The sequence below is a fragment of the Symphalangus syndactylus genome, chromosome 1 (assembly GCF_028878055.3).
Source record: "Symphalangus syndactylus isolate Jambi chromosome 1, NHGRI_mSymSyn1-v2.1_pri, whole genome shotgun sequence".
NCBI classification, from domain to species: domain Eukaryota; kingdom Metazoa; phylum Chordata; class Mammalia; order Primates; family Hylobatidae; genus Symphalangus; species Symphalangus syndactylus.
In genome coordinates this window covers 23,496,787-23,515,139 of record NC_072423.2, presented here as the reverse complement: position 1 = coordinate 23,515,139, position 18,353 = coordinate 23,496,787, and positions in this window count along the sequence as shown.

Below are 18,353 nucleotides of genomic sequence, written 5' to 3'. Positions count from 1 at the left end.
ACTATAAATTTAGGGAAAATTTAGAAATCCAATATCCCAGACAAAAAGATCCTGGATCTCTTCTTAGCTCAGGAACTATATACTCTTGGTTGTCACTTTATTTATCAGTATGGCAAAAGTCTCATCCATAACGGGACAAATGATAACATCTCATAGCATTGTTACAGGAATCATTTGAGACAGTGCTTTGTGAACTATAGAGCTCTATAAACATTTTAATTACTTTTTCCTTGGGATTATAAGTCAATTTTGCCTATTTCTTTTAGAATAATGGGAGCTTAGAATCATGGCGCTCATGGAGTCCATCTTCTCATTTGGTAGAAGAGGAGACTGAGGCCCAGAGAACGGCAGTGGGTTACCCAAGATCACACAGCCAGGCTGCAGCAGTGTTGAGACTGGGATCCACACTACTGAGTTTGGCATACCTTCTTGTAAGACAGCTCAACCCAATTTGTCTGTTTTGGGTTCAGAGATTTCAATTCAGAATTTTTTGTAAGTTCTATAATTTAAAAGTAAAATTGTGTAATTTCAAAGTGAGAAAAGAACTAGTCAAGTATGAAAGAATTCAAGGTTTTGCATATCAGAAAGTCCTAAGACTCAAATAAGCAAATTATAACAAGTTAGCTCCTGAGTCCAACAGAGTCTTCTGTCCGATTTCCAGTGAAGTGTTGATCCCTTCTTTCTTGAGTGCAGAGCAGATACCAACAAAGTGACTGCTGTATGAGTAAACAGCAGTGCAATAAAACTGCTGTTCTGGTTTCAGGATACTGTATATAGGTGTGTGTTGATGTTACTATGCTGCATTTTGGAAAGACTCGGGAATAAATTAAGTTATAGAAAACGAATTACATCCAATAAGTCTTTGGAAATCTCATTCGAGGAACTTAATTCCTAAAGTCATATGTGAATTTATATATTTTAGGAGGCAATGACAGAAAAACAGCTATTATTTATTGAGCTCTTTGTGATGCCAGGCATTGTGATTAAAAACCCGATCAGTATTAGTTCCCCTAGTCCTTTCAACAACCATTTTTAAAATGAGAAAACTAAGGCTCAGAAATGTTAAGTGGCCTTCCCAAGTCAGAGAACAAATAAGTTGCAAGAGTGAGATTTAAACCAAGGTAATGTAGTTTTAAAGCCTGTGTGTTGAGTTCTTAGACTATCAGGCACAGAAGAAGGCTTGTTGCTGACTTAGCGACATGACTTAGAACTTGATAATGTCTCTAGAAGAAAACTAAGAGTGCCAGAATGTTACAGTCTCAAAATATACTAAGTGCTAAAAAATTATAGGAAAGACATGACTTTATTTTTAAAAGTGTGGGTTATACTTAGCCTCTCAGTTGGGATTAGATGGCATCATATGTTTTTAAGAGAAAATCATCTGCAGACAAGGAAAATATGTATTATTCAAAAGATTGGGACAAGGTTGGAGAAAGGCTGGGGAGTCAATGCTGAGAACGCCTTTCTCCATGGCAGACTCAGACAGGACTGGGAATAATGAACAACACATCCGATGATTTAGATTCCCACAAGGGCTTACTTAGCACTAGTGGCCCCAGCCTCCAATGGCTCCCTTCAAATATGCTCCACGGAGACACACAATGGAAGCGCACTTGCCAAACCACAGAGGCTTCGAGATGAGTCTCACCCCACCCCAGCCTCTATAATATATGTCATATGAGCTATGAGTTATAATTTTATATATTATATAACATGTATTATTTATAACTCATGTATAGTATATAATATTTTTACTTCACTATAATATATATTTAATATAATTTTAATGTACCTATATTAAATATATTTAATATACTATATATTATATATGAAATATATGTAAAATATAATGTTATAATATATAATGTTATAATATATAAAATATATGTTATAATGTTATATATAAAATATATAATGTTATAATATATATAAAATATATAATGTTATATTATATATAAAATATATAATGTTATAATATATAAAATATATAATGTTATTATATATAAAATATATAATGTTATTATATATAAAATATATAATGTTATTATATATAAAATATATAATGTTATTATATATAAAATATATAATGCTATAACATTATATATAAAATATATAATGCTATAACATTATATATAAAATATATAATGTTATAACATTATATATAAAATATATAATAACATTATATAAAATATATAATGTTATAATATTATATATAAATATATAGGAGGAGCTTAGGATTATATATAAATATATAGGAGGAGCTTAGGATTATATATAATATAATAATAAACTCAGATAAATTATTTTTGGGATATTTAGAAACAAAGCCAATCATCAGAGGCCCATCCTGGGTGACTTAATAACTTGAGTCTTCTATTCAAATCACTTTAACAGCCTGTAATCACAGCACTTTGGGAGGCTGAGGCAGGAGGATCACCTGAGGTCAGGAGTTTGAGAGCAGCCTGGCCAACATGGTGAAACCCCGTCCCTACTAAAAATACAAAAATTGGCCAGGCGCAGTGGCTCATGCCTGTAATCTCAGCATTTTGGGAGGCTGAGGCGGGTGAATCACCTGAGGTCAGGAGTTCAAGACCAGCCTGACCAACCTGGAGAAACTCTGTTTCTACTAAAAATACAAAATTAGCCAGATGTAGTGGCACATGCCTGTAATCCCAGCTACTCGAGAGGCTGAGGCAGGAGAATCACTTGAACCCAGAAGGTGGAGGTTGCAGTGAACCAAGATTGCGCCATTGTACTCCAGCCTGGGCAACAAGAGCAAAACTCCGTCTCAAAAACAAAACAAAACAGAACAAAAATTAACCCAGCGTGGTGGTGGACGCCTGTAATCCCAGCCACTTGGGAGACTGAGGCAAGAGAACTGCTTGAACCCGGGATGTGGAGGCTGCAGTGAGCTGAGATCACGCCATTGCATTCCAGCCTGGCAACAAGAGTGAGACTCCATCTCAAAAACAAACAAACAAATCACTTTAACAAATAAACTATAAAGTACTTACCATAAATGCCAGGCATTCTGCCAGACACCCTGGGCAATTCAGAGATGCTTTGCCTCTGGGCTGCTTAGAGTGGGTTAGATGGAAAATTCCATTTCATGACCTCTCTTTCCTCCATGTCTTCTCAGACTTGTCTAAACTGGTAAGTGCTGCACCCATTCAGGTTGTGGGTGATAGCTGAGATTGCAGTGTGTGTCCCACACTGGCATCTATAGGGCTCCAAGAGTCTGAGGATGTGAGGGGGGCCACGAGTTCCATACAATACATATTTTTTGATGCTAATTTTTAAAGATCTTAATAGAAGTGAATTCAGCGTCATTTGATGGCCACTCTAAAACTAAATCCCTGCCCAGGAGTGAGGTACCTGCATTTGTATTTACAATCTTTTTGTCACCAAGGAACATATAATTGTCCTGGGCTATTGCCAGAATAGTGGGGTCTGAAAAGGAGAGATCTTGGCAGATGAAACTGTAACACCACCTTGTGCCAACTGAACACAAAGATTTCAACTAGTTAGACAGAGAAGAGGCAAGGAAATCACTGAGCCATTAGATGCCCCCCAAGAATATAGGGATGTCAAAATTAAACAAAACAACAAAACTGCTGCCACAGCAATGAGTGCTGTTTCATAGAGCGCAGCAATTTAGCTTCAACAAACAAGATCAACAGTCCTGTGAGATAACATTTTAATTTTGTTGGCTTTGTGACTTGTTTTGTTTGTTTGTTTGTTTTTTGAGACGAAGTCTTGCTCTGTCGTCCAGGCTGCAGTGCAGTGGCATGATCTTGGCTCACTGCAACCTCTGCCTCCCAGGTTCAAGAGATTCTCCTGCCTTTGCCCCCTGAGTAGCTGGGTTTACAGGCTCCCACCACCATGCCCTGCTAATTTTTGTATTTTTAGTACAGAGAGGGTTTCACCATGTTGGCCATGCTGGTCTTGAACTCCTGACCTCAGGTGATCAGCTCATCTCAGCCTCCCAAAGTGTTGGGATTACAGGCATGAGCCACCATGCCCAGCCTGGGATTTGTTTTTGACTTGTAAATTTGTTTTTGTAAATCAGTGCATAAGAGCTATGAGTATAAACGATTAAATATGGAATTTTGTATTTGTAAGCAGCATTACTATAGAAAAAAATTTAAGGCAATAATGGGGGTCCACAACATATTTTCCCCTGAAAAGGGGTCCAGGCCAGGCACGGTGGCTCACACCTGGAGTTCCAGACTTTTGGAGGCTGAGGCGGGAGGGTTGCTTGAGCCCAGGAGTTCAAGAGCAGCCTGGGTAACATAGTAAGACTTCATCTCCAAAAAAATTTTAAAAATTAGCCAGGTGTGGTGGCATGCATCTGTAGTCCCAGCTACTCAGGAGGCTGAGGCAGGAGGATTGCTTGAGCTGAGGAGTTCAAAGCTATCATGAGCCATGATGGCACCACAGCACTCCAGCCTGGGCAACAGAGCGAGACTCTGTATCCAAAAATAAAAAATAAATTTTAAACTGTTCATATGTTGCTGAAGCTTAAAAACACTCAGGTGACAGGAAAGGGAACATTTAGCCACACCGGGCACTGGAGGCCGGTTGCCTGTTCACAGAAGCACAGGGGAAAGAGAACGAAAAACTGTTCTGTCTTATATCAAGAAACCCAAGTTACCTGAAGAATGGACTTCAGACGCTTCTCTTGTAGCTTATATAATAATTGAAACAAAACTAGATATCTCTTGCACACATGTTTTGGCTGACATTTAATTTTTTCATCATATGCTAATATAGTCACAAAAGACATACTTTATGTTGTAAAAATTGGATTTAAAGAACTGTTGGAGAACTCTTTTACATACAAATAATGGAGTCTAAATAACATGAGAGTTGAAAACCATCGACTTAAAAAGGATGTGGACCTCTGTTGCTGAACTTTCAGAACTTTTTATCATTTTTCTCTTCTTGAACCCACATTTCCATTGTACTTCTCCCATGGAACTTTATCCCATTGTAATATCTTTATGCTTCAAGGCATTAATCAATCACTCAGTCCTGATTCTTTGCCACAGAAATATGCCCATAAATTGGAATTTTAAGCTTTTTAAACTTTCAGTAGCCATAGGGTACTAGGCATTAATTTTTATCTGGACTGATTTATTGCTATAATTATTATTAGTTTGCAATTCATCAAAACAACATAAATATATTTCAAATGTTGACATATAATTATTCTATATAAAAGTAAAATGCTGTTGAAAATGTGTCTCTAGATATGGATTTATCTATAGGTGAATATTACTTATTGCTGGAGTAAGACAAGGTTCAGCTTTAATTCTATTCCTAGTTTTCATTTTTACACATGTAAGCTCTAAAAAATTTTGTTCCCATAAATAAATGGCAGGCACTTTGTTACAACAGTGACATCCAACTCTTTGAACTCCTTCCAAGGGATATTCCAAAAATCACCTAATAATCCACCATCGGCCAGGCGCGGTGGCTCACGCCTGTAATCCCAGCACTTTGGGAGGCTGACATGGGCAGATCATGAGGTCAGGAGATTGAGACCATCCTGGCTAACATGGCGAAACCCCGTCTCTACTAAAAATACAAAAAATTAGCCAGGCGTGGTGGTGGACGCCTGTAGTCCCAGCTACTCGGAGAGGGTGAGGCAGGAGAATGACATGAACCCGAGAGGTGGAGCTTGCAGTGAGCTGAGATCGCGCCACTCACTCCAACCTGGGCAACAGGGCGAGACTCCATCTCAAAAAAAAAAAAAAAAAAATCCATCATCAAAGATTATTTTTAGTATTCTATCAGGTGACAACTCAATTAGCTTCTCCTTTAATTATAATAAAAGCCAATACCCTCCCCATAAAAAAGGAAACCATCTGATTTACAAAATATTCAAAAGATTTGTTATTCAATCATTGGAGTCATTTAATTTTCCAACTTTGAGAAAAATAACCAAAAATGATGGTTAATTATATCTATTTATTCTTACATTTAGGCATTTTATTTCACCCACTGTTACCAGAAAGGGTTAGGAAAATCTAAATACTGTTAATTTCAGTATGCCTTTTCCAATAGACTATTTTTGATAAAATACTTTTACCTTATCAAGGGCTTTACATCTATTTTATTTGAGACATTGGAGCTGCTAATTTAGTTCATTTAATTTATGGAAAATGTCTGTCATATAAACAAATTGATAAAGTCAATCCTCATTGTCTAACCAATCAGTGAAATTACTGAGGCTTTCTGTTAGAAACAATCCACCCTCATTCCTCAATTCAAGTGAATGTGTTAAGATGTGTCTCTGAGACAGTATCTCACTTCAAAGAGTGCTGTGGGATAAAGCTTACAGACTTGCCACCCACTGCATGTGAGTTTCTCTCCTTGCTTGCTTTCTCTCTGGTGGCAAATTCTGTCAATAGTTAAGAGATAAAAGAGGAGAAACAACAGTTTAAAACAGTCTGAGCATCTAACTTGGATTAAAAAACTCCATCTCTGAAGCTATGTTTTCCTTTAAGAGAAATATGTGTGACTGCAAGTTTATGATGTTTTGATTAAACACCGATATGTCAAATTGCCCTTGGCTTGACGCTGTAGTCTTTATGTTCTGGGGCACCCATGAGAGGTGCACTTTTCTTTTGTGAGGAGGGAGAAGAGCAGTTGTGAATGGGAGGTTGGGAAAGGAGACCTGGTCCGTTCTCAGCAGGTCAGTATCAGACAAAATTCTCAAGGAAGTTGCAGATCTGGAAATCTGTTTGCATTAACCCAACTCTAGAGTGCCTACCCCTGTGGAGGCCCGCAGACTTTTGAGGAGAGGTACAAAGAGTTGGATTAACAAAAATATACTCCCAGATCCCCAACTTCCCTGGGAGTCTTGCCTGATACTGATGTACCTGAAAGAGTTCCTACCACCACCCAGAAGGTTAGCAAAGCAACCCTCCTTTCTATTCTATAGGGTTTATGAATGAGGACCAGAGGCTTCCAGACCCTTCCCTCCACCCCTACCCCAGACCTGCACCCTCTCCAACCACATGCTCAATGTTGGGAAGAGTCAGGTGCATGGTGCCTTTAAATATGAAACTTAGAATGCAAGTTAGGACCAACATGATTAAAATATTTTTTTCTTTTTGAGACAGGGTCTTGCTCTGTTGCCCAGGCTGGAGTGCAGTGGTGCAATCATAGCTCACTGCAGCTTCAACATCCTGGGCTCAAGCTATCCTCCCTACCTCAGCTTCCCAAGTAGCTGGGACCACAGGCATGCGCTGCCACCCTAGCTAATTTTTTTTTTTTTTTTTTTTTTTTTGTGGAGTTGAGGTCTTGTCATATTGCCTCGGCTGGTCTTGAACTCCTAGGCTCAAGCAATCTTCCCACTTCAACGTCTGAAAGTGCTGGGATTACTGGTGTGAGCCACTGCACCCGCCTAAAATATGGTTCTGATTCTAGTAGACAATGAGTTTTCTGGAATAGTAGTGCAAATTTTAATCCAACGTAAAAAAATCCAAAATAATTATTAGTCAATATTCTAATTCACATTGTGGAGGAAAAACTTTTTGCTAGATTCACACGTCAGTGGTTTTATAAGCAGGCATGAAAACACAGTAGTCAAGAAAAGGAAACCTCAATCAAGTAACAGCAGGAAGCCTTCACTCACTCCACCTCCAGTAGCCTTTAAAAACAGAAACAATGGGCTGAGCGTGGTGGCTCACGCCTGTAATCCCAGCACTTTGGGAGGCTGAGGCAGGTGGATAACTTGAGGTCAGGAGTTCCAGACCAGCCTGGTCAACATGATGAAACCCCGTCTCTACTAAAACACAAAAATTAGCTGGGCATGGTGGTATGCACCTGTAATCCCAGCTACTTGGGAGGCTGAAGCAGGTGAATTGTTTGAACTCGGGAAGCAGAGGTTGCAGTGAGTCAAGATTGTGCCAATGCACTCCAGCCTGGGCTGCAGAGCAAACTCCATCTGCAAAAAGAAAAAAAAAAGAAAACAGAAACAAGCAACATATGACACACAAAATACACCTCTCCTCGAGCATTTTTCCAAGATGGGTTTTTCTTGAAGTTTGTTTCAGAGGGAGTAGAAAGGCCAGGAATCACTGCAGATGCACTTGAGCCCCACTGGGAAGGGAGACAGCCTTATCTCGAGCACTGGCTTGGAGGATGGGGGCTGGGAATATGTAGGAGGGAAAAGAAAAGAATGAGCTTGTCAAGTTTTGGTGTCTCAGTGCTTCTGAAATAGGTGGAAATTATAGCTCAAGTCCCTTCACCATGGGAACATCTGGAATATAAGTACTTCTGTGCACATTAAGAGGACTATTTATAGTTTTCTACGAATGTTAGGGAAGGCAATTATGTAAAATACTACTATATTATTAGGTATCTGAAAAATACCAGGCTTGCAATAACTGTTTGCAAAGATCTAAAAGCAATTCAGACTTTCACAGATCTGTCTTCTCCAAGTCGGTAAGTACTGGTTTATTTTCCTGATGCAGCAACACCACTCAATTTGAGCTCAAGTCTCTGCTGACACCAACAAAGTGATGTCATCAGGCGTGTTCATCCTGCTGGAGTCCTGATGGTGCTGGTTATACCACTTGCACTGAGGAAGCGTGAGCCCACTTCTGGGATTATCTGGAAAATCCTCCAGCACAGAAATGTGGCTGTTTCATGACTAAGTGGAAGAGGCTACAGATTCCCACAAAGAACTATAGGCATGAGGAGCTTGCTCTTTAGACACTGAGGTCTTGATTATGAAGACCTTCTGAGGGTGGCTGGCAACTTTCTGACTTTTAAATATCTGTACCTCCTCAACACTGGCAGCTTTTCAATTATATGAGGTTGTCATGTTAGGTTTCAAAGCTTATTTCTGTGGTGGTTACAGCCCATGAGCCTGGGGCAGCGATGGTCAAGACACTGGTCGACACTTGGGAAAAGCCATCGAGAACTGGCCTTTTGATCGCTTTACTGGTTTTGGACAACTTTTGTTTTAGTGTCTTCCAAGAATTGGAAGGTGGGAGGAAAGGCAGGTGAATGCTTTGATGCCTAGGCTTCAGGTGTCTCCATAGCACTTAACACCAGACGGCTGTGTGCGTGCACTCAGCACTTGGAGACGTAGGGTTTTGGTTTTGGGGACTGACAGGTGCTTTCCTGTCTCTATCTCATCTGGAAACTTTTCAGGGACATGATTAATGAGCCTAGGATTATTTCATGCTAGCTTATTGTAGGGAGATCTGCATAATATTGTAGTGAGGTTTTTTTTTAAGTAACAATGTAATTATAAATTACATTTTGCTCTAAGTTAGAGTTACATGTATATATGTGTTTGTCTAGACAGACAGACAGACAGACAGACAGACAGACAGATGATAGATAGATAGATGGCTCTTTTGCTTTTGCATGGCTCTGAAGGTTTTATTTTTCAGGCACTTTGGGAAGTGACCTAGTGTGATGGAAAGAGCATGGAATGGAGATCCAGGAATCCTGGGTTTCAGTCTATGCTTTGAACTCATTCGCTAGGAGAATTTTCATAAATTTCTTGGCTTCTCTAGGCCTTGACTGCATCTGTAAAATAAGTGACTTTGATGCTTGGGGATTCCTGGGATCACTCCTAAGCCTAAATTGTTTGTTGGTGAGATAAATCATACTGTTGGTTCATTCAAGCAACACCCCTGGCCAGGGAAGGGTTTCTACTCACAATGTGGAGAAGGAAATCAGAAAGCCAGGAAGCATGGAAATAGAGATAGATATAAGTACATACATCATGGTTTTGTTGAAATAAATAGGAAAAAACTGGAAACGCCGCCATGGTTAAATAAATGATGAACTGTCATAAGATGAAATAATATGTAATCATAAAAAGTATTATAAAGCATTTAATTATACAGAAAAAATCCTAATATGCATTAAGTTGTTAGAAAGCAGGCTATAAATAGTCTATCCATAATCTCATTTTTGAAGAACAAAGGGGTTGGGATGGGACAGGGTGTCCAGGTATTACTAGGCAAAAGAATATTTTGGCAAATTTACAACTCAGAGTTGATTTACGCATGGTTTTGCCATCATATACTGGAGTTTTTTCTCCTTTGAAATGTCTCCACTGTAATCAAGCCCAATTTTCTAAAGCAACACAAGACAATTAACAGTTCCTACAAACTCTCCACTCCACTGTTGCTTTAGGAAGCATTTCCCAGGCCTATTAAACAAGAACGCGAACCCTGCTCTCACGCGGAATAGGCGAGTGCGATACTGAGGGGTCCTGTTTTCTTGCCTCTTATTCTTTGAATCACATAATGAGAAACTGCTAGCAAAGAAGAAATTAAATTCCAGAGTCAACCAGTAGAGCCGTGAGAAGAGACAAAGAGACATAAGAGAAAAGTTGTCTAAATCCTGTTCACTTAATAATGAAATAGAAAAGTGTAGGTGTAGAAGAAGGATTATGGAGCTATTAGGGAGCTGGTCATCAGAGTGGCAATGAAACCACTGGCTACCAATGGAGAGGAGGAGGAGCACCATGCTTAGAAGGAAACCAGAAACTAGAAAATCCAAGAATGTAGCTTGGAGGCCGCTCATAATGCAGCCTCCTCAAGCATGTGATTTAATTTCATCTTGAACCACCCAAATCCTCTCTTGAATATTAAATTCCACTAAATGGTATTGTTTGCGGAACTCTCTTCTTCATCCACAAAAGAGGAACAAAATTACAAAGGCTGAAAGTAATTACATTTTCAATAACCTGAAGCTACTAATTCTTAAATGGGTCTTCTTAATTTCAGGGCACAGTTTTAGAAATATTTAACTATTATCTCTCCAAATTGTATTTTGTTTTAGCAGTTGAGGATTGAGCAACTGATTGGTTATTATTTCTGCAAATCAAAAATATGAGAATGTTTAAAATACAGGATCCCCATGCCCTAAATCAAACACAAGTGCAAGTTAAATGTCTTAGAGAAACTATGTTTCATATTCCCAACATCATGACAGACCTGAGTGCCGTGTCCTGGCAGTTTAAGGAAAGGTGTGAAGGCTTTGCCTCAAATGCCAGTGAAGTCGGGATGGTTGAAGGGCACCAGTCCTGCTGGATCCCATGCTAAGACATGCATGTCCCCCACGTGGTGTCACCTCATCATTCCTGAGAATCGATGATACCTTCCCTGTGTCAGACACACAAGAACTGACCTTCCACCTTCTCAACTGGAGCCTGAACTTTCTGCTTTTGGATGTATAAGCACAGCGTGACACAAGTAGACAAGAAAGAGGGAGGCTTCCTCTGTAATGAATCTGTCTCCCAACGAGAAGACGATTCCCTAAGAAAAAGTCACCCCAAGGGTCCCACTTAATAGTAAATTATCGTTTTAGTGCATCAAATTGTACCCTAGAGGCCCGAAGGAATTACGATTTTACTTTTACAAAGTGATTTACATAGTGGAGTGTAATCTGTCTCCATAAATCTGAAGCCTCTACAAAACAAGCCACTCCTAAGGTAACACAAAGCAAGGCGATTTCAGTTAGATAGTTATTTACCACCTCTCAGCTCAGCTTCCCTCAGAGTCAAAGATGGAGAAAATAAACACAGGCCTTCATTCTGCCACATGAAAGACCATTTTCTCATGTAATGCAAAAAAAGGAAGGGGAGTTGCTATAAGAGAACAACTCCCTTCTCTCTTTCTTTCCCCCTCTTCTCTTTCTTTCTCTCTTCTCTTTCTCTCTCTTCTCTCCTCTTTCTTTCTCTCTCTCTCTCCCTCCCTCCAGACCTTCCTCTTTTCTTCTCTCTCTCCCTAGGCACAATCCTGAGATGCTTTGAGATGGGTATGTTCTCAGACACTGCCAGGAAGATTTGCAAAGAAGATGAGTTCTTGTGCCCACAAATGATGGAACAAAGCATGTCTTACTTACAACATGACTGCTCATTTCACATTTATCTGCCTGTCCTTTGGTTTTGCAATTTGATGCATAATTGAAAGGTGAATCTCAGGTTCGATTAGGAGGAGAGCTCATTACCTTGAACATAGAATTGGTAGCTGAAAACAGATTTTAAATAAGGTCAGTCTTCTGTGAATTCACGTACTGTCTTGAGTTCACAAAACTCTTTTCAACTTGAATATTTATTGCGGGTATTTCCCCAAAGAACATTTGTGAAAGTTGCTGCTGCCAGAAGCTGAAAATATAGTTCACTTAAAAGCAGCTTTATTTATGCAACTTGAGAATATTTTTGTAACTATTATTATTGATTGAATGTTCAGTCCATTTTCTTATTAGTCATGTACCACCCCCAAAATGAAGAGGGGGGATAAGACGCGGTGTGCATGGAAGTATCAAGATGGACAGAACTGTATTTAGAAAGAGATGCTGGAAGTCTGGAAAGGGCTGCCCATCTGTATAGTTGACCACAATATATGGTGATCTATATAGCTGGTCAACTATATATGGTCAACTATATAGCTGTAAAATATGGTTGACCACAGTAAGGCACGGATTAAATTCAAAATCGTAAGATACACACACTCAGATTTATTCAGACAAATTGCTCCTCTTCCTGCAAAATGTTTTTTTAAGTCTGAAATTTCAGTAAGAAAACGATTCTAATCATTTCAAAGGCCTTTTTTTTTTTTTTTTTTTTTTGAGACGGAGTCTCGCTCTGTCGCCCAGACTGGAGTGCAGTGGCGCAATCTGGGCTCACTGCAGGCTCCGCCCCCTGGGGTTCACTCAAAGTTATCTTTTTTTAAAAAACTTTCTTTCCCCTTCCCACCCCCTAATCCTTCTTAGTATATAGATGAAAACTCCAGTCACGCAGCCACAACCTGACAGGTTCATTTTGTCTCCACCTGAGTTGTGCAATATGGTAACTTCTGTCCGTATGTGGTTATTAACCACTTGGAATGTGATTAGTCCCAATAAAGAAGCTCTGTGCACACAAGATTTCTAAGACGTGTGCAACAAAAGGAATGGAAAGCATTGCATTAGATTTTACTATTGATTATGTTTTAAAATGATATTTTTTGACATATTGGATTAACAAAAATATTAACATTAATTTCTCCCTTTCTTTTCCTTTTTAAAACCTGGCTACCAGAAATTTTTAAATTATACCTAGGGCTGGCGCTGTGTCTATATTACACTGTGAGAAAATATACGGGCTCCTTAAAGGGAAACATCCTGAACATTGTCACCTACTCCTCCCCCTCTCCATCTGCTGATGTCCCTCCCTCCCCAGCACGCTGCCCTCTTCCCATCCTCATCCTTCCCTTCCCATCCTGCCCTAAGATCATCAAAGGCATGGTTAAAATGGCTAAGTCCTGGGAGTGGGGAGCTGGAGTGAGGGCTCTTAGAACCTGGAGCCCAGCCAGGGTTGGTGGCTCACACCTGTAATCCCAGCAGTTTGGGAGGCCCAGGCTGGAGGATTGCTTGAGCCCAGGAGTTCAAGATCAGCCTGGTCGTCATGGAAAAACCCATCTCTACAAAAAAATTTAAAAATTAGCCAGACACGGTGGCTCGGGCCTGTAATCCCAGCTACTTGGGAGGCTGAGACATGAGAATCACTTGAGCCTGGGAGTTCGAGGTTGCAGTGAGCCGATATTGTGCCATTGCACTCCAGCCTGGGTGGCAGAGTGAGAGTCTGTCAAACAAACAAAAAACAAAAACAAACAAACAAAAAACAACCAAGAGCACTATGGATCCACGCAAAAGGGACCAAGTTTAGGAAATTAACTCAAGGTGCCCGCCCACCCCACAGCATCTTAACCTGCCACCTTCCTTCTTTCCAAGCAGCCTCCTCGCTCCCACGGCCCCCAGAGGTCCACCTTCAACCTCCCTCAGCCTGTGCCCAGGAAAGCTCAGGAGGTTCCCCAACTCTGCCCCCTACCCTATTGCAAGACCTTGCCTCAGCCACCAGGGACCCCAGAGTCTGGCCCCGTTCTCTGCGCTCCTTCTTGCAGCAGCTCCAGGACTCTCTGCAAGCTTCTTAGTGCTGAGTTGCTGCCCATGAGGATGGCATGCTCGGGATCAGCCCTGCTGGTTCCTGCCCACAGGGCCCAGTGCCCAAGGTCCCCACCTCGCGCCTTCCAGCCACAATGGACGCCCGGGGAGGGGGTGGGGGGGACGACTCATCCTGCGGGCGAAGGTGCCAGGGGGCAGTCTTTTCCCAGGACAGTGGAGCCTGGACCACAGTAAGGGGCAGGGGGAGTCCTGCTGGTGGACTTGGGGGCACCAGGGTTACAAAGTGTCTGGCATACAGTAGGTGCTTAATAAGCAGGTATTTGGCACAGGTACATCAACGTGCCCAGGGAGTCAGCTAAAGCCCCGTAAACCAGCCCTAGTGGCTTCACAGGATGCACCCAGGCTCTGCTCGAAGCCTGAGCACTCCACTTCAATTCTCCGGCCTCGCTCATGAAGGCAAATGGCTGGGGACAGCTGTATTGTAACAGGGCTCTCTAACTAACAGGACAAAACTCAGGTTTTCGGCAGCTCCAGCAGACAGGAAAGATCTTGGGGACATAGATCTTGGGGGGACACACATTTCTGGGCCATTTCCAGGCCCAGAAATCACATCATGAGGACAAGGGGCAAGTGGTGGTGATCAAAGAGTCACAACCTACCTGTCTTAGCCCCTGCTTAGTGCCAGGGGCCTGGCCATGGGCTGGGGATCCTGAGGTGAATAGAACTCAGTGCAGCACACACCCTCTTCCCACTGGAGTTGCCCATGTCTCAATGGGCATTACTTGCTGTCAGCCCGTGAATTCTTACGTGTGATTTATGTGGTTTCCAAAATACAAGCAGCAGCTCAGCTCTGGGTCTTCTGGCTGGACTTGAGCTGCAGTGGATTGGAGGACACCCCTCCTGTGAGTGATGTGTGCCTGCACCAGTGACCATTCCCAGACCAGGACGGAGGCCACAGGGGCAACCACGTGGCCCACTGCCCTCAGCCTTCTGTCTCAGTTTGGAATTCAGCTTGTAAATTCCTAGCTTGTGAAGACTGGTTTTTTCTACATGCAAGGTGGTGGTTGGTTTTAAAGGAAGCTTTTTAAACATCCCCTTCGCAGTGATAGAGAAGGCTCGTGGCTTAGAGCTGTATTAAAAATCACAAAAGTTGCTGTTCATGAAAATGGTAATGACAGATACACTGGGCTTTCATCACGCTATTAGAAAATTAGGAAATAGAAATGTGTTCACTGTGTGGTTAATTTTATTCTAATTTATTCTTATTTTTATGTTTTAGAGATGAGGTCTCACTCTGTTGCTCAGGCTGGAGTGCAGGGGCGTAATCATAGCTCAGGGTGGCCTCAAACCCCCGGTCTCAAGCAGTCCTCCTGTCTTTCCCTCCCTAGTAGCTAGGACTACAGGAGCCAGCTACCACACCTAGCTAATTTTATTTTTTTTAAAATAAGTTGGCTGCTGAGTGCCAAACACAGCATCTGGACCGCCTAACTTTCCCACCCACTTTCTAATATGATGCTGTGAGGATGCCCTGCTGTCTATCTGGCATTCTTGCTTAAAATGTTTAACCGGAATCTAATCATCAAGGAATAATCAGACAAATCTAGGACATAGGAGATGGTACAAGATAATTGGTGTGGACTTGAAAAAAAAAATCTGAGTAATGTAAAACAGAAAAACGAGGCAAACCAAAAAGGCAAGGGGATCATTCTATGTTAAAAGACCCTAAAAGAGACATGGAAACCAAAGGTAATAAATGACCTCAACTGTATAATAAAATTATTTTTAAGCTATAAAAGACATTTTGAAGAGTCTTGTGGAAATTGGAACAGTAACCCTACATTAGATATTATATAATTAATGTTGATTTCCTTTGGTGTGGTCATGGTGTGGTTGAATGGGAGAATGTTGGTGGTGGTGGATGTTTGCTGAAGTGCTTCGGGGTGAAGGGTCATGATGTCTGAAACTCACTTTCAAATGGTTCATTCAAAGTATACATTGTATATAAAAGAAAAATAATATGCTGTCTAAGGGAGAGATAAAACTGGCTGCAGTTTTCTTATAGGACAGCATGTGTTCTAAGAAGCTCACCTGGGCTGGGTTCTCACATTTGTCCCTGGCGGAAGAGATGAAGATGGTTTTATTACTACCTGGGAATGAATGTAATGCTGCAACGCTAAAGAACAAGATGAGCAACTTTAGTGCCAGGAGTGGATTCGCTTTCCTTGGAAATGACAATTCTAATGTGGCTTTATGACAAATATCTTGCTAGCTCTTATTTTTAGTTCTGTCTGAAACAAGCATCGATCGTGCTTTGGAGGACTGGAAGCAGATGGGTTGAGGCTGATCGAAGTGAAGACCAACATGGTGAATGCTTTGACAAGGACCTCTGGTTAGTGCGACTCATCTGCATTTGAAAAAAAAAAAATGAAGAGCTGTTTTACTATCTTCAGGATGGGGTTGGAGTGGGCGGGAACAAATTATGTTTGGAGTGGCACTCCATTTCCGTTATGTACCAGACAAGTTTGGGATGCTGGAGCCCAGACATCTTCCTGTCCTCTTTCTGTGCAGGCCACTGTGGGGATCAACGTGGAGAAGAAGGTGCTGAATTCACTCCCTCGGGACTGGGAATGAGACTCAGTCAGATGTTGAACTTGAAGTAATGCCCTTTTGTTGCGTTGCTGGTGAACTATGTCAGCCATAGATCAGTGCCACTACCAGATTTGAGAGAAAAGTACTGGATGTTAGAAAGCAGTCTTGCAAATGTTAAGATAAGCATTCTTTCGGTTTATACCACTGAACGCATACACACTATGGTAGCACAACTCCCCAAGTGGCCACATAAGCATTGGACCGGGGGTAGGGGGAGGAACATAAACATGATTTTGTGAATAACAACTTAGTTGAATAATCAATAATTTCTTATTTATTTTATTTTTTTTTTTGAGACAGAGTCTCGCTGTCGCCCAGGCTGGAGTGCAGTGGCGTGATCTCGGCTCACTGCAGGCTCCGCCCCCTGGGGTTCATGCCATTCTCCTGCCTCAGCCTCCTGAGTAGCTGGGACTACAGGCGCCCGCCACCTCGCCCGGCTAATTTTTTGTATTTTTAGTAGAGACGGGGTTTCACTGTGTTAGCCAGGATGGTCTCGATCTCCTGACCTCGTGATCCGCCCGCCTCGGCCTCCCAAAGGGCTGGGATTACAGGCGTGAGCCACCGCGCCTGGCCAATAATCAATAATTTCTAAAAATAAAAGTAATTTGATTGAAAGTTAACCTCTAATCACTGTATTTTTTGCAAATATTGACAAATTTTGTTCACTAAAGGATTTATTTTTTAAAAAATTTTATTTCTTTAAGAATTTTTGTATGTTTTCCCAGAATTTCTCCAGTTGTTTTGTGTCTCCTTTTTTCTCTCTCTCTCCTTTATTTGTAATTTATTTTCATCCAATTATTCTGGCTCAGGTGGTTTGTTTCATCCAATTACTGGTTTTATCCAGTTATTCTGCTGATGGTTTGTTAGGCCCAAATCGGAAGCAACCAAAATGTCTAACAATAGGACTTTAGTTGGCAATAACTCAAAAGTCTAACATTAAGGAATTGGTGAAATAAATTATAAAAAGTGTTTTGTATTATGCAAAAAAAACTTTAAAAATAAGAACTGGTAATTCATAATCTTTAACTTTGCCTAATTCTAAAATTTCATGAACACATTGGCAGATACGCAAAGCAGATTCAAAGTAAAATAGAAAAAAAAATGTAAACCCTGAAAAATTCCAGATACTTTTTTCTGTTTTATTATATATGGCTTAAGATTATTTTATTTTTATAAAAGCAGCTGCATATTTATTACATTAAGAGGTACAGTCAAGCAAAAATAAGATAGTAATGACTTCAGCAGTTCTGGCCACCCAAAGACAACCACTCATCTTCTTGATGTTTCCAACCAGATGATTTTCTGTGCATTTGACCAGCTTTCACTTCTAAAACGTCATCAAAATGGCTTTTGTCAGTGTCACCAATGACTTCCATGTGGCTAAATTCTCAGCCGTCATTCCGGTTGACGTCAAGTCATGGCCAATGCTCTCTCCTCTTAGAAACACTTTGAGTTTCCAAAACAGCAAATGTCCTGGCTCTCCTCCCCCTTCCCAGGGTGGCCCTTCTCATTCTCCTCTGCAGCTCCCTCCTCATCTCCCGCACTTCTCCATGCTGGGACACTCTAGAGCTCAGTCCTGTGAAGTCCCAGTCTTCATTCACTCCCCTGATGCCCTCATGCCATGTTTTGTCTTCAAATACCTTTTTTTTTTTTTTGAGATGGAGTTTCGCTCTTATTGCCCAGGCTGGAGTGCAATGGCATGATCTTGGCTCACTGCAACCTCAGCCTCCCCAGTTTAAGCGATTCTCTTGCCTCAGCCTCCTGAGTAGCTGGGATTA